Raw genomic sequence first — 20074 nt, forward strand, 5'->3', positions numbered from 1 at the left:
CAGCCAGGTCACGATCTCGCGGTCCGGGAGTTCGAGCCCCGCGTCGGGCTCTGGGTTGACGGCCCGGAGCCTGGAGCCTGTTTCCGATTCTGTGTCTCCCTCTCTCTCTGCCCCTCGCCCGTTCATGCTCTGTCTCTCTCTGTCCCAAAAATAAATAAACGTTGAAAAAAAATTTTTTTTAAAAAAAATAAAAATAAAAAAAAAGTTTTTTTAATAAAAATAAAAATATTTTAAGATTTAAAAATCTGGCATATGTAGTTGTCTTTTACAGGAGGATTGGCCTATATTCTAAGTGGTTTTTCTATATTTGGGGGAATTCCCCTATTGTGATTTTTGTCCTCAACCTGGAAGTCAGAACTCAAATTCTCAGCCTCTGTGGAAACTATACATGTGACTTAGCTCTACCAATCACGCACCCAAGGGAGACTTGAAGTGCAGAACATGAGGGTTGGTGAAGGGCTCCCACTTTTTGTTGGGCAGCTGGCTATAAAAAATTCAATTTTTTAAAAGTTTAATTTTTTTTTAATTTTTTTAATGTTTATTTATTTTTGAGACAGGGAGAGACAGAGCATGAACGGGGGAGGGTCAGAGAGAGGGAGACACAGAATCTGAAACAGGCTCCGGGCTCTGAGCTGTCAGCGCAGAGCCTGACGCGGGGCTCGAACTCACGGACCGCGAGATCATGACCTGAGCCGAAGTCGGACGCTTAACCGACTGAGCCACCCAGGCGCCCCAAAAGTTTAATTGTTTTTAAGAGAGCGAGAGATCAAGGGAGGGGCAGAGAGAGAGGGAGGGAGAGAGAGAGAATCCCAAGCAGACTCTCACTGTCAGCGCGGAACCCGACATGGGACTCAAACTCACAAACTGTGAGATCATGACCTGAGTCAGAAATCAAGAGTCAGATGTTTAACCGACTGAGCCACCCAGGCGCCCCCCAAAATTCAATTTTTAAAAATGAAGCAAATCTGTGTTTGCTGTAATAGCGATTGTTAGTCATCCCCCAATATCTATTCTCTTCTCCTCTGATCTTGAGCAAGGTACATGTCTACCTGGAATAAAGAATGTGTTTCCCAAGGGTGCCTGGCTGGCTCAGTAGGCAGTAGAGCATGTGATTCTTGATCTCAGGGTCATGAGTTCAAGCCCCACATTGGGTATGGAGCCTACTTAAAGAAAAAAGAAAATGTTTCCCGGCCTCCCTTACAGCTGGGTGTGTCCCTGTGTTTTCTGGCCAATGAGAGTTGAGCAGAAATGTCACAGGAAGTGTTCTTACTGGGAGGAAGCATGTCCCTTTCTTTCCTTTCTTTCTGCTGGCTAGATGCAGATGTAATGGCTAGAGCTCAGACACCCATTTTGGACCGTGAAGTAGAGCCCTATGCTGAAGATGGCATAGCGAAAGGCAGAAGGAATCTGGGTCCCTGATAATTGTGGGGTCCTAGTGTTGTCTGACTACTTACTTCTAGACTTTATTAGTGAGAGAGAAATCAATATCTAATCTTACAAGTCACTGATAGTTCGAATTTTCTGTCACTCACAGCCGAACATAATTGTAACTGATACAACTATTGATGTGGAGTGATTTCTAAGATAAATTGTTAAATGAAGAAAGCAACGTGCAGAGCAATGTATGCAGTATGGTGCTATTTTGGGGGGAAATGCAGATAGATATATATGTATGTTTGTATATGAGCAGCGTTTTCCAGAAGGATATACTGTGAATTTTTCCCATGTACAAATATTACTTATTCAAAAGCTAATTTGGGATGCCTGGGTGGCTCAGTCAGTTAAGCATCTGACTCTTGATTTCGACTCTGGTCATGAGCTCAAAGTTCATGAGATCTGCGCTGACAGCCCAGAGCCCACTTGAGATTCTCTCTTTCTCTCTCTCTCTCTCTCTCTCTCTCTCTCTCTGCCCTTCCCCTGTGCACATTCTCTTTATATCTCTCAAAATAAACAAACATTTTTTTAAAAAGCTACATTTATTTTTTTTATTTAAAAAATTTTTTTAATTTCTTATTTTGGAAAGGGAGGGCATGCGGGCGCCTGGGTGGCTCAGTCGATTGAGCGCCTGACTTTAGCTCAGGTCACGATGTCACAGTCTGTGAGTTCGAGCCCCTCATCAGGATCTGTGCTGACAGCTCAGAGCCTGGAGCCTGCTTTGAACATGCGTCTCCCTCTCTCTCTGCCTCTCCCCTGCTCATGCTCTGTCTCTCTCTCTCTCACTCTCAAAAATAAATAAACATTTAAAAAAAATAATAAAAACAAAAATAAAAGAAAGGGACAGCATGCAAACAGGAGACAGGGGCAGAGGGAGAGAGAGGATCTTAAGCAGCCTCCACGCTCAGCATGGAACCCGACTCAGGGCTTAGTGCAGGGCTTGATCCCACCACCCTGAGATCATGACCTGAGTCAAAATCAGGAGTCTGACACTCAACCAACTAAGCCACCCAGACGGCCCAAAAGCTAACTTTAAAAAAATAAAAAATTTAAAACTAGTTAATAATTTAAAATATTTTACACTTTTTTTTTTAAATTTTTTTTTCAACATTTATTTATTTTTGGGACAGAGAGAGACAGAGCATGAACGGGCGAGGGGCAGAGAGAGAGGGAGACACAGAATCGGAAACAGGCTCCAGGCTCTGAGCCATCAGCCCAGAGCCCGACGCGGGGCTCGAACTCACAGACCGCGAGATCGTGACCTGGCTGAAGTCGGACGCTTAACCGACTGCGCCACCCAGGCGCCCCTATTTTACACTTTTAAACGATAGTAATTGGTGAAACTACGGTCAAATTTCCTCTTTTCTTCTTCTTCTTCTTTTTTTAAATGTCTATTTATTCATTTTGAGAGAGAGAGGATGAGAGAGAATCCCAAGCAGGCTCTGCATGGTCAGCACAGAGCCTGACTTGGGGCTCGAACCCAGAACCGTGAGATCATGACCTGAGCTGAAATCAAGAGTCAAACACTCACCGTCTGAGCCACCCAAGCACCCCTCCTCTTTTTTCTACTTTTCTATATTTTTAGATTTCTATGCATACTTACATGCAAAATTGAATAGCCCAGACAATAAAAATAATTTACATTTTAAATATTTGTGTTTTGGGGGAGCCTGGGTGGCTCAATCAGTTGAGCATCTGACTTGGGCTCAGGTCATGATCTCATGGCTTGTGAGTTTGAGCCCTCATTAGGCTCTGTGCTGAGAGCTCACAGCTTGGAGCCTGGAGCCTGCTTCAGATACTGTGCTTCCTTCTCTCTCTGCCACTCCCCTGCTCATGCTCTTTCTCTCTCTCTCTCTCAAAAATAAATTAATTTTAAATAATTAATTAATTAATTAATTAATAATTGTGTTTTGTTAATATGCATACCCTTTAATTCCCAGGACCTTAAAGACTAATATACCGAATGCACACTTTGGACTGCACATCCGTTGAACAATGTATATTGAATACCTACTATCTATCAGGCACCATTCTAGGTAAATAAAACAGACAAGTTGCCTTTGTTTGTGGGGCAGACAACAAATAGACACACAAACAAGATTCTTTCAGATAGGGCTCACTGCTACAAATGAGCCAAAGGGTAAATGAGCCAAAAAATGTCGAGGACACCATCAGAGAGGGTGATGAAAGACCTTTGAGGAGGTGAAATTTGTGCCAAGACCTGAATGATGAGAAGGGGTCAGTTTCAAGAGGGGGAAATTTCAAGAGGACGAGAATTCCAGGAATGGGGACTAGAGCATGGAAGAAACAGAGGAATTGTTGGAGCAGCTGGGGAGAAGCGTGAGGATGGGAGGAATGGTTCCAGAAGAGCTTGGAGGGGTGGGCAGACACGTGCCTCAGTGAGAGACCATTCCTCGCCCAAGCCGAATTGTGAAAATGAAAAAGACCAACAATACAAGAGCCAGTGGAATGGAGAACAACTGGAATTCTCACACTTCTCTGGTGGCAACATACACTTCCACTTTGGAGCACAGTTTGGCAGTTTCTTTTGAAGCTTAACACACACTTACCGTATAACTCACCAATTTTCCTCCCAAGCGAAATAGAAATGTGTTCACAGAAGGAGTCGTAGAAGAATGTTCCCAGCAACTTTTTCGCAATAGCCCCAAACTACAATCAACCCTAATCTTCATCAACAAGAGAACGGGTAAACAAATTGTGTAGCCATACAATGGAATACAATACAGCTATGAAAAGGAACAAACTACTTACTAATAGAAGCAAAAACATAGACGAATGTCAAAAACATGATGTTGAGCAAAAGAAGCTAGAAAGAAAATAGTACAGACCGTGTGATTCCTTGTACATGAAATTCTAGGAAATACCAATCTAATCCAAAGCAACAGAAAGCCGATTAGGGGCTGTTTGGGCCCAGGTGGGGACAGGTTGCAAAAAGGAACAAGGAAACTTTTAGGGAGACAGAAATGATCTTTACTGCGATAGAGGCAAACACATTTGTCAAAACTCATCAAATTATACACCTATATGGGCACATTGTATTGTACATAAATTACGCCTCAGTAAAGTTTATCTAAACCACACACACACAAGGTGTGTGTTCTTACGTATGAGCCTGGTACATTTATCTGTCTGCTTCTCTCTGTATTTTCTAGGAAGTAGCTTGCAAGTAATAATTTCTCACTTGCTCACTTGCTTTTTCCCCTGCCCCCTAACCCCAACGAGAATTAAGCCTGACACCTCGAACTTCTAGCTTTTGAGGCTGACTTCGTCACCTCAACCCTCACCACAGAGACGTTGATCTGCATTTCACAGAGAACAGAGGTCCAGCGTGGTTAAGTCAGCACGAGTGCTTTTCTCTCAAGGCGTCCTTGGTGAATTGGGGCAACCCCTCAGAGCCCCCCAAAGAGTTTCTTTCCTCTGCTGGCTGATGCCTGAAATTCATGGGTCCAGGTGTCATCTTTTTGGCATTAGGCCGTTAGGAGCCTGGGAAGGGAGGTGGCCCCACAGGTCCTACAGAGGCTGGGGACACAGAGGTGAGCAACATCCAGGCCCTGCCATTGAAACACTCACAGTCCTGGCTCAGTGGTCTTAGTACAGTGGGCCCAAGACAGCCTAGAACTTGTTGGAAACACGGACTCCTGAGTTCCGGGGAGATTCTTATTTGGGTGGGGCGTTGTTAACAAACTGCCAGGTAGTCAGTCCATTGCAGACCATCTTTGAAAAATGGGCTGGGACTGAAGAAATACTGAAACCATTTAGAATGAGCAATGGCCGAAATTGTCCCAAATGTGACGAATGCACCACAGCAGGATAAACACAAGAGAGATCTCACCACGCACAACTTGTGAAAAAACAAAAACACAGTGATAAAGAGAAACTCTGGTTCCAGATTTAAGAGAAAGCTTTTGCAAGGTGGAAAGTGTTGGGAGAAAGTCCCAGACGTGGGTAAGAAGGGCAAGATAGGGCGGAAGGTGAACCTGATAGTTCAAAGAGAACTGTCTGGGCCCTTGAGGTTTGCTAAGGGGCAGCCAGTTGGACCTGGCCCTGGGAAAGGGCCCAGGCTCTGTTTTATATGCTAATCCCCTCTCCACCTGCCCCTTTGCTATGAGGAGCCAGATTTGTACCCCATCCCAGTCTGGTTTTTCGGACTGCCATGGTTTTCTGGTTTGGGGCTGTCATGGCACAGCTGGATGCTGTTCTGACCCTGTCGTGCAAACAGCCGAAGGTATTTCCCAAGCCTGGGTACATGCAGGGCTCTGAGCTGGCTGCCCCCCGAGGAGACACAGAGGCACCAATGCCTCCTCTCCAGGGACTTAGCTCTGATGTCTGGAACCTGGCTGACCCTCAAACTGAAATTGGCCGTGTGCCCTGTGAACTCCCAGAAAGCATTTACTCAGGTTTCTTTGCAGCTTTGCTTCCCTGTCCAGACCCCATGGGCACAAATCAGAATTAATCATATCCCAGGAAGCCAGTGTATCAGCAGAGTGGGCATGGGTGGACAGGGGCAAAAAGAGGGGTGACTGACTCAGATATTTGGGGGGTGAGGAGGGTATTGCTCAGGTCACCAGGAACCACACCTGTGGGGAGAACCCTGGGACTAGAGAGAGGTGGCAGCAAAGGCCAAATCCGGTGGCCTAAAAGAGGGATAACCCAGTGAAATTTGCATCATTATGAAGACTCTTGGCTATGGTGTCCATACCAGCTAATGTCCACCGGGCGCTTATTGGAAGCTGGACCACGTTCTAGATGCTTTAAGTGTCTTAACTAAGGGAATCTTCAAAAACAAACTAAGGAAATTGTAGCACAGAGAAGTTAAATGGTCTGCCAAGCCAGCAAGTGGCAGAGCTGCGGCTAATCCTCTAAGCTACACCACCTTTCAGAAGTGAGCGTAGGGAGACAAGCTGTCGGCTGGCTGGGTGGCGAGCCTAGTGTGTTGAACTGTGGAATCAGCAAATTCTTCTGCCCTCGGGATTCTCATTCGAGCTTCCCCCCAGGTGGAAATGCTTAATTTACATAGAGGATAGAAAATGAAAATTAAAAAATCAACCACTCGACCAAAAATGTGCAGTCAACCAGGGCAGAAATGAAGATGATGTCAGCCTCTGCTGCCCCACTATGTGGCCGTTACCCACCTGCCTGGGGGGGTCTCCCCTTCCACCGCATCCTCTCTTGCCTCCCGCTTTGCTGCTCCACTCTTCCTACCACCGAACATTCTCGGAACTTCCACACCCTTCTCCCTTCTCTCCAATTACCAAAATCTTTCGAGACTCAGTCCAAATCTCACCTCTTCCAGAAAACCGTCCCAGACATCTCCGGTTGGAACAACTCCGTCCCTGGCCCGTGTGCTGAGATAGGATGTTCTTTCAGCATCAGCCATAATTCACTTTGCATTAGGTCACTTCTCAGGGGAATCTGTCTCCCTGGTGCCATAAGCACAGAGATTGCTCAGGAGGTAGCTGACACCTGCCTATGCCATGGGCAGCTGGTCATAGTAAGCAGGTCACTGGAGGGTCTTGGGGACCTCTTTCTCCATTGACTTGAAAAAACAGCCTTGGAGACCCATCTAAATTCCACGTCAAAGGCCAGAAGATAACACGAAAATATGATGCATAGGGTTTTACTCTCAAAATCTATTTTGAAAAAATGACCTACGTTCTAGAAAATAAAATAGCTTTGGCATAGCAGACATCTTACATGAATGAAGATTGAGCCCTACTGCTTCATGTAATTAAATCTGAATGAGTTCATTCATTCATTCATCTGCTCATCAGGCATTAACCGAATCTGGTTGCTCAAAGCTATGTAAGTTGGCAAATACTCAAGACAGTGAGCGAGGCAGTGTAGTGCAGGGGTTAACCGTGCAGACTCTCCAGCTGAACTGGCTGTGTGTAAATCCCACTACTGCTTATCAGGCATGTCACTTGAGGTAAATAAGTCACTTAAACTCTCTGCGTATCAGTTTTCCCATCTGTAAAATGGAAATGATAATTATAGTACCCATCAAGTTAGTGAGGATTAAATGAACTAATGGAGATTAATAATATAATTGTCTATTTATATATGTGTAAGACATAAAGCAGTCCGAATTGTGTCTGCTCTGTAGAAATGCTGGCTTTTAAATCATTCTAGTCAGCACTATTGTAAAATGTGTTCCGGCAGAGAACGGGGGACCCCCTCAATGTGGAAAGATAATGATGTCCTTCCTAGGCTAAGGAGGGGACAGGCATTCCAGGCAACAGGAACAGCATGTGCAAAGGCTCAGATGTGCACACCGGCACGGCCAGTCGGGGGAACCGGGAGGCTGGGGTCTAATGTGTAGTTGGGGGCAGGCTTAGAGATGCAGGCGCCCTGCACGCCCACCGCTGGTGGTGCCACGTGAGGCGTTTGGGCCTCCGTTCTGATGGCAATGGTGAGCCAGTGAAGGGTTCTCAGTTACAGATCAGCTGTGTGTTTGAGGCAGATGGTTCTGGTAGCCGAGTGAGGGAGGATATAAGCTTGGAGGTGGGGCCCCCCCACCCCCCTCCGATTAGAAGCCCCGCGAGGGAGGCGGTACCAGATGCCTGCAGAAGCAGTGGCCGTGAGCCCTGAAAGGAGAGAACTCGTGAGAAAGAGGGAACAAGAACACCCCGTGGGACAGGGGACTGACTGGATGGGGTAGGAGAGGACAGATCTGGGGTGGCCCCCAAGTTCCACTCTCCGGGTGTTCCGCCCGTGTGGAACGAGACACATGCACGCGCGACAGTTGCTGCGTCTTACTCATTTCTGTAGCCTCCTCTTTCCCTCCTCCCCCTCCCCAGCACCACGCCAGGCACGTGTTGTGTGCTCAGTGACTGCAGCTGAATCAGGTTTAACGGAACCCCAGTCTGCTCCCTGCCCAGCCCCTAGACTGGGCGACCGTGTCACAAACACGATCGCTCAGCCCTACCATTCTCTGGATTACTGCTGCGCTGTGCCCTGGAGGCGTCCGAAAGAAGCCCCGCTTTCCCCTGAGGAAGCCAGTCTGCCCGGGACCCCGCTCTCAGCCCCAGAGCTGCCACATCCACCTGGGGACTGGGCCCTCTTCAAAGCCGTCCTACCTCTCCACGGGAAGGAGACAAGGGCCTAAGGCCCCTGCAGCAATGGGACGAATGAATGGAATGCAATCAAGAACTGACAGTACAAGCAAAGAGATCTACCAGCCCCGCAAAACGACGCCCCCCCTGGAGACATCTGTTCCCGGAAGTGGTGGAAACCTTACCCCCCTCCCCTGCCCCCATTCCTGTCAGCCACCCAAGCAAGGTGTTGCCCTGGAGTGAACGCACAGCTCTTGGGTCTTTCTCTGCTACCCGTAGGGTTATTCACTAGTAAGAGAAATGAAGGCAAAAGAGCCTGGTTTGCTGTAAATCCAGAGGTAGCCGGGAGCCAGCAATGGAGCACTGTCCTCACCCCACATCCCCCCAGAGCATCCTCAGCAGGCAGGTATGAGCGGGGCTCACCCGAGAGCTGAAGGTGCAGAGGAGTCCCGCATCATGGGAGAGTGAGTGTGTGTATACGTGCACCCACGTGTGCATACACGGGAGAGTGTGGGCACCCCAGGCGCATGAGGGCACCACTGCATGCCCGTGCATTCCCTCATATTGCCTGTGTATACACTCATGTGTACGCATGCGTATCCATGCGTGTGTCTTCGTGTGCCCACGTGTGCGTGTGCAACGAGTGTACGTGCGTGCACAGTGCCGCCCAGGGGAGGGGCAGGGGAGCAGAGGCAGCAGGGGGTACATCTTTGCAAAGCTGATACATCTGTTTGTGGGGAGGTAGGTAGGAGTGGGTTTGGGTGTGGTTGTGGGAACGGGAGCCCTTTTGTTTGTTGTGAGGGAGGATTTCTTCCCAGGTGTCTGTGAATGAGGACGGGACAGATGAGGTGGGGCAGCTGTTCTGGGAGAGGCCGTGTCTGTCCTCGTCCTTCCTGGGGTCACCTCCCAGGGTGGCTGCCTTTGCCCAAAGTGCCCCAGTTTGGAGCCCCGGCTTGGGCTGGGCTGCCCAGCAGGAAGGCGCAATCTCACAGAAGCCCTGAGGAAGGATCAGATCAGTCTCGAAAGCTGAAAGGGCCATGTGGAAGTGGGGTGGGAGCAAGAATTCACCCCACACCTGCACTGGTGGTTGACAAAACAGATATCTTCCCCACAGAGGCTGTCCTGGGACAGGAGGGGTTGCAAAGTGAGGGAGGCTCTGTCTGTTCCGGGAGCGGAGACTTCGGGGCCACCACTCGACAGATCCCAGATACTGGGACACCTGGGTGGCTCAGTCAGTTGAGCGTCTGACTCTTGGTTCCGGCTCGGGTCATGATCTTACGGTTGGGAGTCTGAGCTCTGTGTGTCAGGCTCTGCGCTGACAGCGGGGAACCTACTTGAGGTTCTCTCTCTCTTCTTCTCTCTCTGCCCCTCCCCCCCTGAAAAAAAAAAAAATAGATCCCAAATCCTGTGGGGGCAGCATGTGAATTAGGTCCCAGGTGACTGGGAGAATGTCAGAGGAAGGAAGGAGGAGGGAAAGAGGCATTCGTGTGGCAGAAAAACCTGAGCAAAGGCCCTGTGGTGAGGAAACGCAGGGTACACTCAAGAAAGTGAGAGCTGAGGGAAACACAAAGCTCATCTCAAGTCCGCCTTCCTTCCGTACACGGGAGAAAACCGGGGGCCCAGAGAGGGCACGTCCCTCTAAGACCTAGAAGCAGGGACGAGGTCTCCTGACTTCTAGGTCAGTGCTCTTTCTGCTACTCCAGGACCAGAACACCTGTGAGGGAAGAAAGCTGGGGAGTCAGGCTGTTGATTTTGCTTATCCTCAGTAGGGAGGACCGAGTCAAGGGTCCCTGTTCTTTGCTTCCCTCTGTCAGCAGCTCACTGTGTGATACTGCACCAGTCACTTTACCTCTCTGAGGTCATTTGAAGCGGGGAGAAGGCCTGGCCTCACCTGGCGATGCTACTCTTCACCCCCTGTGAGCTGATGACATTTGTCTCAGTCATCCTCCTGTCCCCAGCACCCAGCAAGAAGCTACAGCACGACGTAGGTGCTCAAATAAGTGTTTTGTTTTTACAATTTTTTGACGTTTACTTTTTGAGAGAGGGAGAGAGAGCGGGAGAAGGGCAGAAAGAGAGGGAGACACAGAATCCGGAGCAGGCTCCAGGCTCCAAGCTGTCAGCACGGAGTCGGACGTAGGGCTCGAACTCACAAACTGTGAGATCGTGACCTGAGCCGAAGCTCAACCGACTGAGAGCCCCTCAAATACGTGTTTTTAAACAAAGGAAAGAAGAAATGATGAGCTCCGTGACTCTTACCCCACCCTACCTTGAGAGCCTCAGCCTCTCCCCAGGCAGGACATAGGGTGAAGGAGGCCCCAAATCGTAGAGACCTTGGAAGGGAAGGCAGGAGAGATAAATAACCTAACTGCCCAGAGGCCCTGACTTCTCCGTGCCTCTGGGCGGATGCCCTTGAGAGCGCCCTTCCTCGCAGCCTTGGCCTCACAGAAAACTGCTGCCAGAGGAGGGGCAGGGACCTCACGCAGAACGTGGGGGTGGACGGACTCAGGAGGAGCCCTGGCAGGCCTCTCCCTCACTCCTGCTCTCCCCACTCACCGCCTCTCTGCTCCAAGAAGTGTCCCCAGACCTCTTGTTCCAATCCTGAGAGGTTGGGCTGGCCCTGGAACCTCCTGTTTCCCATGCCAGTGATGCCTTAGTTTTTTTCAAACGGAATTAACCCTCCTTTTTTGAGGCCCCCTTTTCACATTAAAGATTTTATTGCCCACTTCCCTCTCCTATGATAGTAGCTGTATTTCTTTTAACCTCGTAAAACGCGTATGCGTGCACACACGCACAAAACTAATCTATGGTGTACAAATCAGATCGAGGTTGCCCCCGCCCCGGGGGGGGCAGAGATTGACTAGGAGGGGGCACACGGGAATTTAGGGGTACTGAAAATGGTCCGGATCTTGATCTAGGTGATGGTTGCACGGGTATATACACTTATCAAAAGTCATTAAGCTCTAAACTTAAGATTTGTGCTATTACTATATGTAGATTATACCTCAATGAAGTAATGCTAGTATCTAAAAGACACACATACTTGGGGTACCTAGCTGGCTCAGTCAGTAGGGCATGTGATTCTTGATCTTGGGGTTGTGAGTTCGAGCCCCAGGCTGGGCGTGGAGCCTACATAAAAAAAAAAATTAAAAGACACACGCAGAGAAATATATAGAACAGACATGCTCAGTTTAATCAATTATAAAGCAAGCACCCGTGTAAACACCACACCCTGCACCCATAGGTGTCCCTATGTCGTTAGTCCACAGTGTTGGGTGTAACCAAGTGGCTCCCCTTGGACCCCAACACCCACAGATTGGGCATCTCGGCTGCAGACACCATGCACCTCCTGCTTCTCAGACTTAGGGGGACACAGACAGAGGTGGGGTGGAACCCATGAGCTTTGGAGCCTAGAATTTCCCATCAGCACAACCCCAAGCTTGACTACAGCTCCTGTTCTGGTGAGCTGAAGGAACAGAAAACACACCCATTTCCCCTTTCTGGGAGGGGGGTTTCCGTACTGACCTCCCCCCGCCAAGTCTTGGCTGGGGGGTGGGGGATGTCCCCAGTGAAAGTCAAGGAGAACTGTGCCTTCCCTGCATCCATGCTAAAAATAATTCCAGGCAGGGCTGCTGCCACTGAACAGCAGGAAGGACAGATTCATGTTTTGCTTTAAACCTAGAAGCAGCTCAGCAGTTGGGGGCGAGGGAGGGGTGGGAGAGGGAGGCTAGGGATCTGAGAACCCTGGCAGTACTCTCCCCACCCCCACCTCCCAGCTGCAGCTGGTCCTCTCAGGGGTGCCTGGGAGGGGGGTGTGAGTGCAAGAGAGAGAGAGAGAGAGAGAGAGAGAGAGAGAGAGAGTATGTGTGTGTGTGGTGACAGGGCCTCCCAGCAGAGCAGGAAGCCTGGGAAGGTTGGAGATGGGTGGGGAGGGGTCTCTGTCCTGCTAACTGGAGCGTGCAGCTTGGAAGGGCACGAGTCACGTACTCCACGGGGTCCCCACCTCCTCTGAGAGGAGCTCTGTCCCAGCAGCCCACACCACACTCCTCTGCGGCCCCTGCCCGCCTGCAGTGTGGTGCCTGCCCCTCGGGGGCTCCTGGCACACACAGGGCTGAGGATTGTCACTTCACAGTCCCCTGCTCTGTCTGGCTTCTGCTCTGCCCAAGGAGATGGGGAGGTCCTCAAGGGTGGGTGCGGTCCAGTGGCGAGGAATTTCCCTGGAAACGGGAAGTACAAGATGTGTCAGTGTGGGATCCCAGCTCAAGGAGTAAGCGGCTGAGTACAGGGAAGAGGCCCCCCTGGCCGCCCTCTCCTGCTCTGTCTCCTCCCACTGCTCCCCTGCCTGGCTCATGCTTCAGAGGCCTGTCACGTGGCAGCAGGACCATTCTGTAGGTGACCTCAGTTTCCCAAGGTAACAGTACAAAACTATCATGAATTGAATGAATTGGATGTGTGCCATGTTCCAGGCACTGTACTGCCTCTGACATGGATTATCTCACTTAATCCTCTCAGCAAGCCTCAATTATCAGAATTATTACTCTGCCTGTTTACAGATGATGAAACTGAGGCTTATGGTGATGAAGTGCTTGTCCTAGGATCCCGCTGGTAGTACGTGGCAGAGACGGGGCTCAAAGTCACGATTTGGGACAGAGAATGTCCATGATGGATATCTAGGGAACAACGAGACAAAATTTTGGAAATTGGATCTTCCCAAATGATTTAGGACACACGGTTGCTGTACTTGATACTTTGGTTTAAACAAAACAAAACAAAACAAAACAAAACAAAACAAAACAGTGGCTTTAGAACCAAAATTTGTACTACCAGTTATGATTTGGGCCAAGAAATGTAAACATTCTGAGCCTCAGTTTCCATCTCTACCAAATGGGTACAATAATCCTTGCATAGAATTGCTACAGAGTAATGAATTTGAACCCAACATCTTTTTCTAAACCTGGAAAACACCATGCTCCTTACTGCCTCAGGGCCTTTGCCTGTGCTGTTTCCGTTTTTTTGTTTTTTGTTTTTTTTAAGTTTATTTATTTTTGAGAGAAAGAGAAAAAGACAGAAGGGCAGAGAGAGAGAATCCCAAGCAGGCTCCGTGCTGTCAGCCTGGAGCCCCACACAGGGCTTGATCCCGCAAACCACAAGACCATGACCTGAGCCAAAATCAAGAATTGGACGCTTAACTGCCGGAGCCACACAAGCACCCCACAAGTGCTGTTTCCTATACCTGAACCCTCAGCCTGTAGATGTTCACGCACACTGATTTGTTCTCATCATCTCAATCTCAGCTCAAACTTAACTTTCCTTAGAGCAGCCTTGCCTGACTACCCAGACTACCCCATTCCCCTCAATTGCATCGCTCTGTTTTGGGGATCTGAAATTATCCTTCTCATTTATTTGTTTTATGTGTTTATTTGTTTATGGCCAATCCTACCTCTCCAACTGCCAAGGAGGTAAGTTTCCTGAGAGCGAGGATCTCTGTAGGGTTCAAGGACCCATTCCCAACGTTCAAAGCAGCACCTGGCAAACATCAGAGCTTGCTAAACATTTATGAATGAATAATGATCGTGCTTTAAAAACAGCATTATTTTCCAGTGTCTGACTCTCCCACAGGCCTCACTAAGCCAAAGGGCAGTAAATGTGGGTTAATGAAGGCTCAAGAGAGGGCTTTGGGCCTGGCCCAGGCCCAGCCCCGAAGCTCCCAGGCTGCAGGGAGCCATGAGGCTGCTTGGGCTTCCGGCGGCTCCAGGCTAAAGGTCAACCCTTTTGCTGGAACATGAGGTTCTGCACCATCTGGGCCTGCCTGTCTCTGGCCTCATCTCCCTGGGTTCCCTAACCTGTACTCCATGTCCAGGCCAGACCAAACAACTCAAAGTGCCCACCGGAGAACACAGGCTGCTTCATGCCAGTGTGCCTTTATAGACATTATTCCTTCCACCTGGAATGCCCTGTGCCCTTACTTTGCCTGGCTAGCTCCTTTCAGACTCGCAGACTGGCTTCCCCAGAGGGGCCCTCCCTGACCCCTCTGGCCACCCCCAGTCCCCAACTTCCCAGGGCACAATAATGATCTATTTTTGTGCACCTTCCCGAGTAGGCCAGAGATCCCTCAAGGGCCATGACCAGCTTTCGTGCCACCAGGATAAACCACAGTGCCTGGTGCAAACAGTAAGAGATTAACAGATGCTCCAGCACAGTTTTTAGACTTTGGGCCCCCAGGAATTAACACAATTGCTGGAGCACACAGTAGGTGTTCATGAAGTACCCACTGAGCACGTGAACCTCAGCAATCTGACACTGGCAGAGCTGGAGGCAAGGGGAAGAGCGCAAGTGGGGGTAGGAATGGAAGATGCTTCCTTGGAAACAAGTCGATGTCAGTTGGGACCCTAGGAAACTTCCCAGGAGAATGAACATATAAACAGCAAAAAGAAAAGCAAACACAGATGGATGGAGGCATATAAACAGGGCTCTCAGTGAGCAAAGACAGAGAGAAGGATGAAAGAGGAAGAACTGGGCTCAGAGGGGACAAAATGTGCCCATGAGAGCCGCAGAAGACAGGAAGCCAGAGACCGGGACAGGCCGACTCACTACAGGATGTCTGGTGCCCTTGCTTCAGCCTCTGGGGGTAGATAAGGGTGGCGTGGACAATGTGGTCCCTTCCTACGGTGGTAGAGCTGGGTGAAAGGCCACATGTCACGAGATTTTGGGACGTCTTGGGAAACTCTTCCTCTCTCAGCTCGGAAGAGGCCCCGGGTTATGAAACGAAGCACCCGAGATCGCACCGTCACAAACCAAGTTTCTTGCCTCTGGGTGAACAACCTAGCCACTCTTGCCTCACGTTTCCCACCGGGAAAGTGACTGCTCTTCTCTTCACGTTAGAGGAACGTTAAGATCACGCTGAGTTGGGACATGTAGGTGAAACGTACATGGCCTGACACAAACCCCAGGGAGTGACATGACGGTGGTGATTTCTCCCAAAGTGCTGCCATAAATGGGTCCTAACAGAGACCATGCCGCCGTGTCACTGCGTGCCACAGACAGACCTGAGTTCAGAGCCTCAGGCTCTGGCTTTTGGATCCCATGCCAGATCAATACAACAAGGCAAAGTTTATTCCCAGGTGAGGGGGTGGTGAGTGGCAGCAGGCGTGCCAGTTGGCTGAGGGACAACGGAGGATGCCCTTGGCCAGCAAGCCTGACCGTCCAACTCTGCCATTCAGCCTCCTCCAGGGCCCCTACGCTTCCAGCCTGTCAAATGGGCCGAAAACAGTTATACCTCAAGGCACGCACGGACTCCCAGGAGGCAGAGTCTCTGGAATCACTTGAGAAAGAAGGGACTGAAACTCTGAGGCTTGAGCAATGGAGGACTTAAAATTTAGGTGCATGGTCTGAGCAGTCTAGCAGACCATTTAGAAATGCTGGCATTGGCGGCACCTGGCTGGCTCAGTCGGTTGAGCGTCTGACTTTTGATTTCTGCTCAGGTCACGGTCCTGGGGGCGTGGGATGGAGCTCTCCGCTGGGCTCTGCACTGAGTGTGGAGCCTGCTTGAGATTCTCTCTCCTTCTGCCCCTCTCCCCCATTCACTTGTGCGCGCTCTCTCTCTCTAGGAGGAGGAGCAGGAGGAGGAAGAGGAGGAAAAGGAGAGGAAGAGGAAGAGGAAAGGGAAGAAGAAAGAAAAAGGAGGAGGAGGGGAGGAGGAGGAGGCGAAGAAAAAGAAGGAGGAGGGGAGGAGGAGAAGGAGACAAAATGCTGGCATTGATGTCAGACAAATATGAATCCCAGCTCTGTCACTTCTCTGAACTTCAGTTTCCTATTATTGTGAATAATCATATCACAAATTCCTGGGGGAAGAAGGCCAGGTCAGTCTCTGAATGTTGAAGCCACTTTGAGGAGGTTAAACTGGTCATGACTCAGAAAATCACTAAGTCACCAAGTGTCAAATTCCATTTCACAGCTTCTATTAGGAATGTGTGATTCCTGGAGGGTGGGGAGGGTCCGATTCCACCCCCCACCCCCCACCCCAGCCCCACCTCTGCCATGTTCTCTGCGACTGATGGGGGAGGATCACAGATTAACAGGTCTGCCAAGCTTTGGGGGAGGCAACTTAAATAGAGCCTTCAGCTCACTTGTCCAGCTGGGCTTAAGAATATTGCTGAAGTGCTCGGGAAAACAAGAGTGGCAAGGAACAGAGGATGGACCTCAAAGGCACGGAGAACCTTCAGACCTAAATCAGAGTCCATGACCTTGGAGGCAGTTGCAGGGCTGGGTGATGGGAGAGAGAAAGGGGACTGGGGGTTTTACCCTTTTGGAGTCCAGCTTTTCTCCTCCAGGGTCCTCTCTGCACCCCCACCCCCACCACAAGAGTTTGGAACCCAAGGACTGATTCTTGGTGGGGTCCAGACCCCAGGTGGGAGGTGGGCAGATGAGAGCAGGGGTGACTGACTGACAGCAGGATGCCACAGCTGAAGAAGAAAGTATAAATATAAAGCGGCCAGTGTAGGACTGGACAGAGGCCATATGAAACACACGGTACATTCCGGCCCCAGCGTAACAAACTGTACCAGCCTTTTGGAGAGCTGGGAGCAGCGTGGAGGGGAGGGAAGGGAGCAGAGGTTCCTTCGAGGTTGGCCCTGCCTCCTCCTCCCCCACTTCTCCCACAGTTTGGGCACCGCAGGGAAAGTCCCGATGTTCCTTTTGCAACCACAGGAAACCTACTATCCCTGCTCACACTCTGTACCCAGTGTTCCTCTCAGCAGCTCCAGACGGGGAGGGAGCAATGAGTGGGGGAGGGAGAGAGGGCTGGGGGTTTAGGCAGCCACAGCAGCCCAGATAACATGAGGGGAGGTGGTAAGCGTCACGTGGCCGCCAGGACACTAACTCACAGACTCCCCGGCTCATAAGCGCTGCAACAGAGGTACAAATGGCGGTGAGGTGTAGGGAAGGAAGTGCCTTGCCCAAGATCACACAGCCAGTTGTTCACCAGGGTGGGACCAGAGTGCATCCAGAGCTGGGCAGCTCTCTTGGGTGTAGCGCGCAGGCGTGGCAGGCCAGGGAACAGGCAGTGCCCGTGAACTGAGGGTGGGGAGCCCAGATCCAAGGCTGCCTCTATGCTCTGGTTAAGCTCTGGGCAGGTCTGGCTTGGGCACCATCCCCTCCACTCCTTCCAAACCTATCCCCCTCCCTCCACCTAAATATTAGAGATAATGCATGTGAAGTGGCTAGCATGAAGGCTGGTTTGTGGTGATGTCAACCAGAATGAGTCACCTCCACGCCTCCTCTCTCCTCCTCCACACACACAGCCCAAGGCCTAGAACCTCCTGGGATCTTTCTCCCATATCACCACCTCCTTCCTGAGTCCCTATAGCTCTTAACATTTGGTACTCACCACCTGCTGGCTTGGGTTATTATTTAACCTCACCAACTGTGTGTTTGTCTCTTCAACTGGTCTGCAAACTGCCCGAGGGCAGGAAATCATTTCAATACACCCAACATTTACTGAACATCAACTCCAGTGCCAAACTTGGCCTGTGGGGGATGAGCTCAAGTGTTGGGGGGGGGGGAGGGGGCTCAAAGAGGCAGACTTTGTTTCCGCCTCAAGGACTTTTTAATCTGGTTAGAAGAACAGGATTAGTAAACAGATCACTAGAATACGAGACAGGCCACACGCTGTGCCGTGAGAAAGGTACAGACTGAATGTGCCGGGCATTGGGAGGGGAGAGGAATCAGATTTGGCTGGCGCTGTTTCAAGCGGGCTTTCTGAGCTGGAGCTGAAGAGATGGGTAGCCTCAGAGCATGGGCACCCCTGGCAGCAGAAATGGCACAGCACACTGCGGAGGTTGGGAGGTGGGAGACGAAAGGACTTTAGGAATTGTGTCTTCAACTTTCTACTGACATCGTTAGCACGACCCAACAGAGCCTTCCATATGGTATGCTCAGTACGTCAGTCCTTTGTCCCCTCCTTGGTTTGGAGACGGTGGAACCTTCAGGAACTGCACTCAATGACGTCTTTCTGTAGATGGATGGGTAAAGAGAAAACGTGGCTCTGAATAAATCCGGGTTTGGGGCTGGAACAAAGGGAGGGGTCATGTTCCAGTTCGGGGTCGTCTTCTCCACCCTGCCGTCTGCTCCCGGGCTCTTCGTACTGCCGGCGTCCTGCCAGGGGTTTCCCAAGCTCTCCCAAAGGGCTGGGCTTGGTTTGCCAGCCCTTGGGAATCCCTGGAGTCTCCAGGCTGGTGCGAAGAGCGGACGGGGAAGAGGGTCCGAGGCACGAGGAGGAGGAGGCTCCTCGTGGCGGGGGTGGGGGCATCGCTTGAATCGGCCCCCCTCCAGCGGGCTTCCGTTGTCACGTGACTGCATCCCAGGTCTTCCAAGTGTGGGGCTGGCGCGCTCCCAAGCTATCCTCCTCCAGACTGGACCGAGCGCTAGCGGGGCTTGGGCGGCAGCCTGGGCGGCTCCTTCTCCCTCGAGGAGCTACCGACACCTGCCCCCCCCCCCCAAGTGTGCCGCTCGGGCCCCACGCGCGCCCGGGCTTCCACAGCAGGGCTCAGGTGGGGGGCTGGAGAGGTCTGGGTGCTGTACGTAAGGCTGGCGCCCGGGCTGGGCTGCGGGGCCCCGCGGGCCGGGGGCGCGTCGCCGGGGCTCCGCACCAGCCCCCCGGCCGCCCCTGGCCGGGCCCCAGCGCGCACTCGCAGGGCTGCGGCGGCGGGGAGGCTGCGCGCCGAGCGCAAGCCGCGAGCACAAACAGGGCGAGGAGGCTGGTGTGAGCGCCTGGGCCCGGTGCCAGCGCGCCGGGGCTGGAACACAATGTCCCGAGCGGGCGGGCGAGCGGGGAGCGAGAACAGCCTGACTCAGCAGCTGGGTAAGTGGGTGTGCTCGCTCACCAGATCAACCGCTCTTGCAGCCTGCGGTCAGCGACGACCCGACTCTCGGAGGCTCCCTCGAGCCCGGGGGAGGAGAGGGGAGGGGGTGCGGGCGTACCGCCGGCTCCCCGGCTCCCGCCCCTGCCTGCCCCTGCCTGCCGCGCGGGACCTCTACGTGGCCCCTGTGAGCATCCCTCTGCCTTCTCGCCCCTGCGTTCCAGCGTCGATCGGCCCCCCAGCCCGAGCTGAGCAGCCTCGGCCCATCTGGGAGGGGAGCTCTCCTCCTGCCCCCCTGGGCAGGTGTGGCCCGGCCTGCAGCTTCTGTGTACAAGGCCCGTTTTCCCCAAAGCCCACCACTCTGGGAGGCCCCTGGAGGTCTTGGTGTGGGGGATGTAACTCATAGCGGCAGATGGAGGTAGAAATTTGTTCTAGGGTGGCGGGGAGCACAGGAAGAGGATGCTGAGAGAAAATGGGATATAGGGCAAGAAGATCTCCCCCACCTCTGTCCTTGGCTGACCCAGAGTTTAGAGTCTCTTCCTGTCCCCTCCCCTCAAAACCACGAGGCCCCTGAAGATTTCCTCAGAGGGAGGGAGAAGCAGGTGGGGAGGTGCTTTGAAGCCTGAGACCCTGCTTTTCTGCCTTCCCCACCCTCCCACCCAAAGCCACAACAAAGACCCATGAATCCTGCCACCCAGCCACAAAGCTTCTCCT

General features: G+C 51.5%; 1 long non-coding RNA gene across 1 annotated transcript; it reads right to left on the minus strand.

Moving 5' to 3' along the window:
* Positions 1 to 11674: 11674 nt before the first annotated feature.
* LOC121029344 (uncharacterized) lies at positions 11675 to 19372 on the minus strand. Its single transcript, XR_005789687.1, has 3 exons — positions 17890 to 19372; positions 13043 to 13174; positions 11675 to 12721 (listed from the first exon to the last, which is right to left on the minus strand). It is a non-coding gene; the product is annotated as an uncharacterized LOC121029344 (long non-coding RNA).
* Between the last annotated feature and the right edge of the window lie 702 nt (positions 19373 to 20074).

The sequence above is a fragment of the Herpailurus yagouaroundi genome, unplaced genomic scaffold, assembly GCF_014898765.1.
Source record: "Herpailurus yagouaroundi ecotype Mexico unplaced genomic scaffold, PumYag 139, whole genome shotgun sequence".
NCBI lineage: Eukaryota > Metazoa > Chordata > Mammalia > Carnivora > Felidae > Herpailurus > Herpailurus yagouaroundi.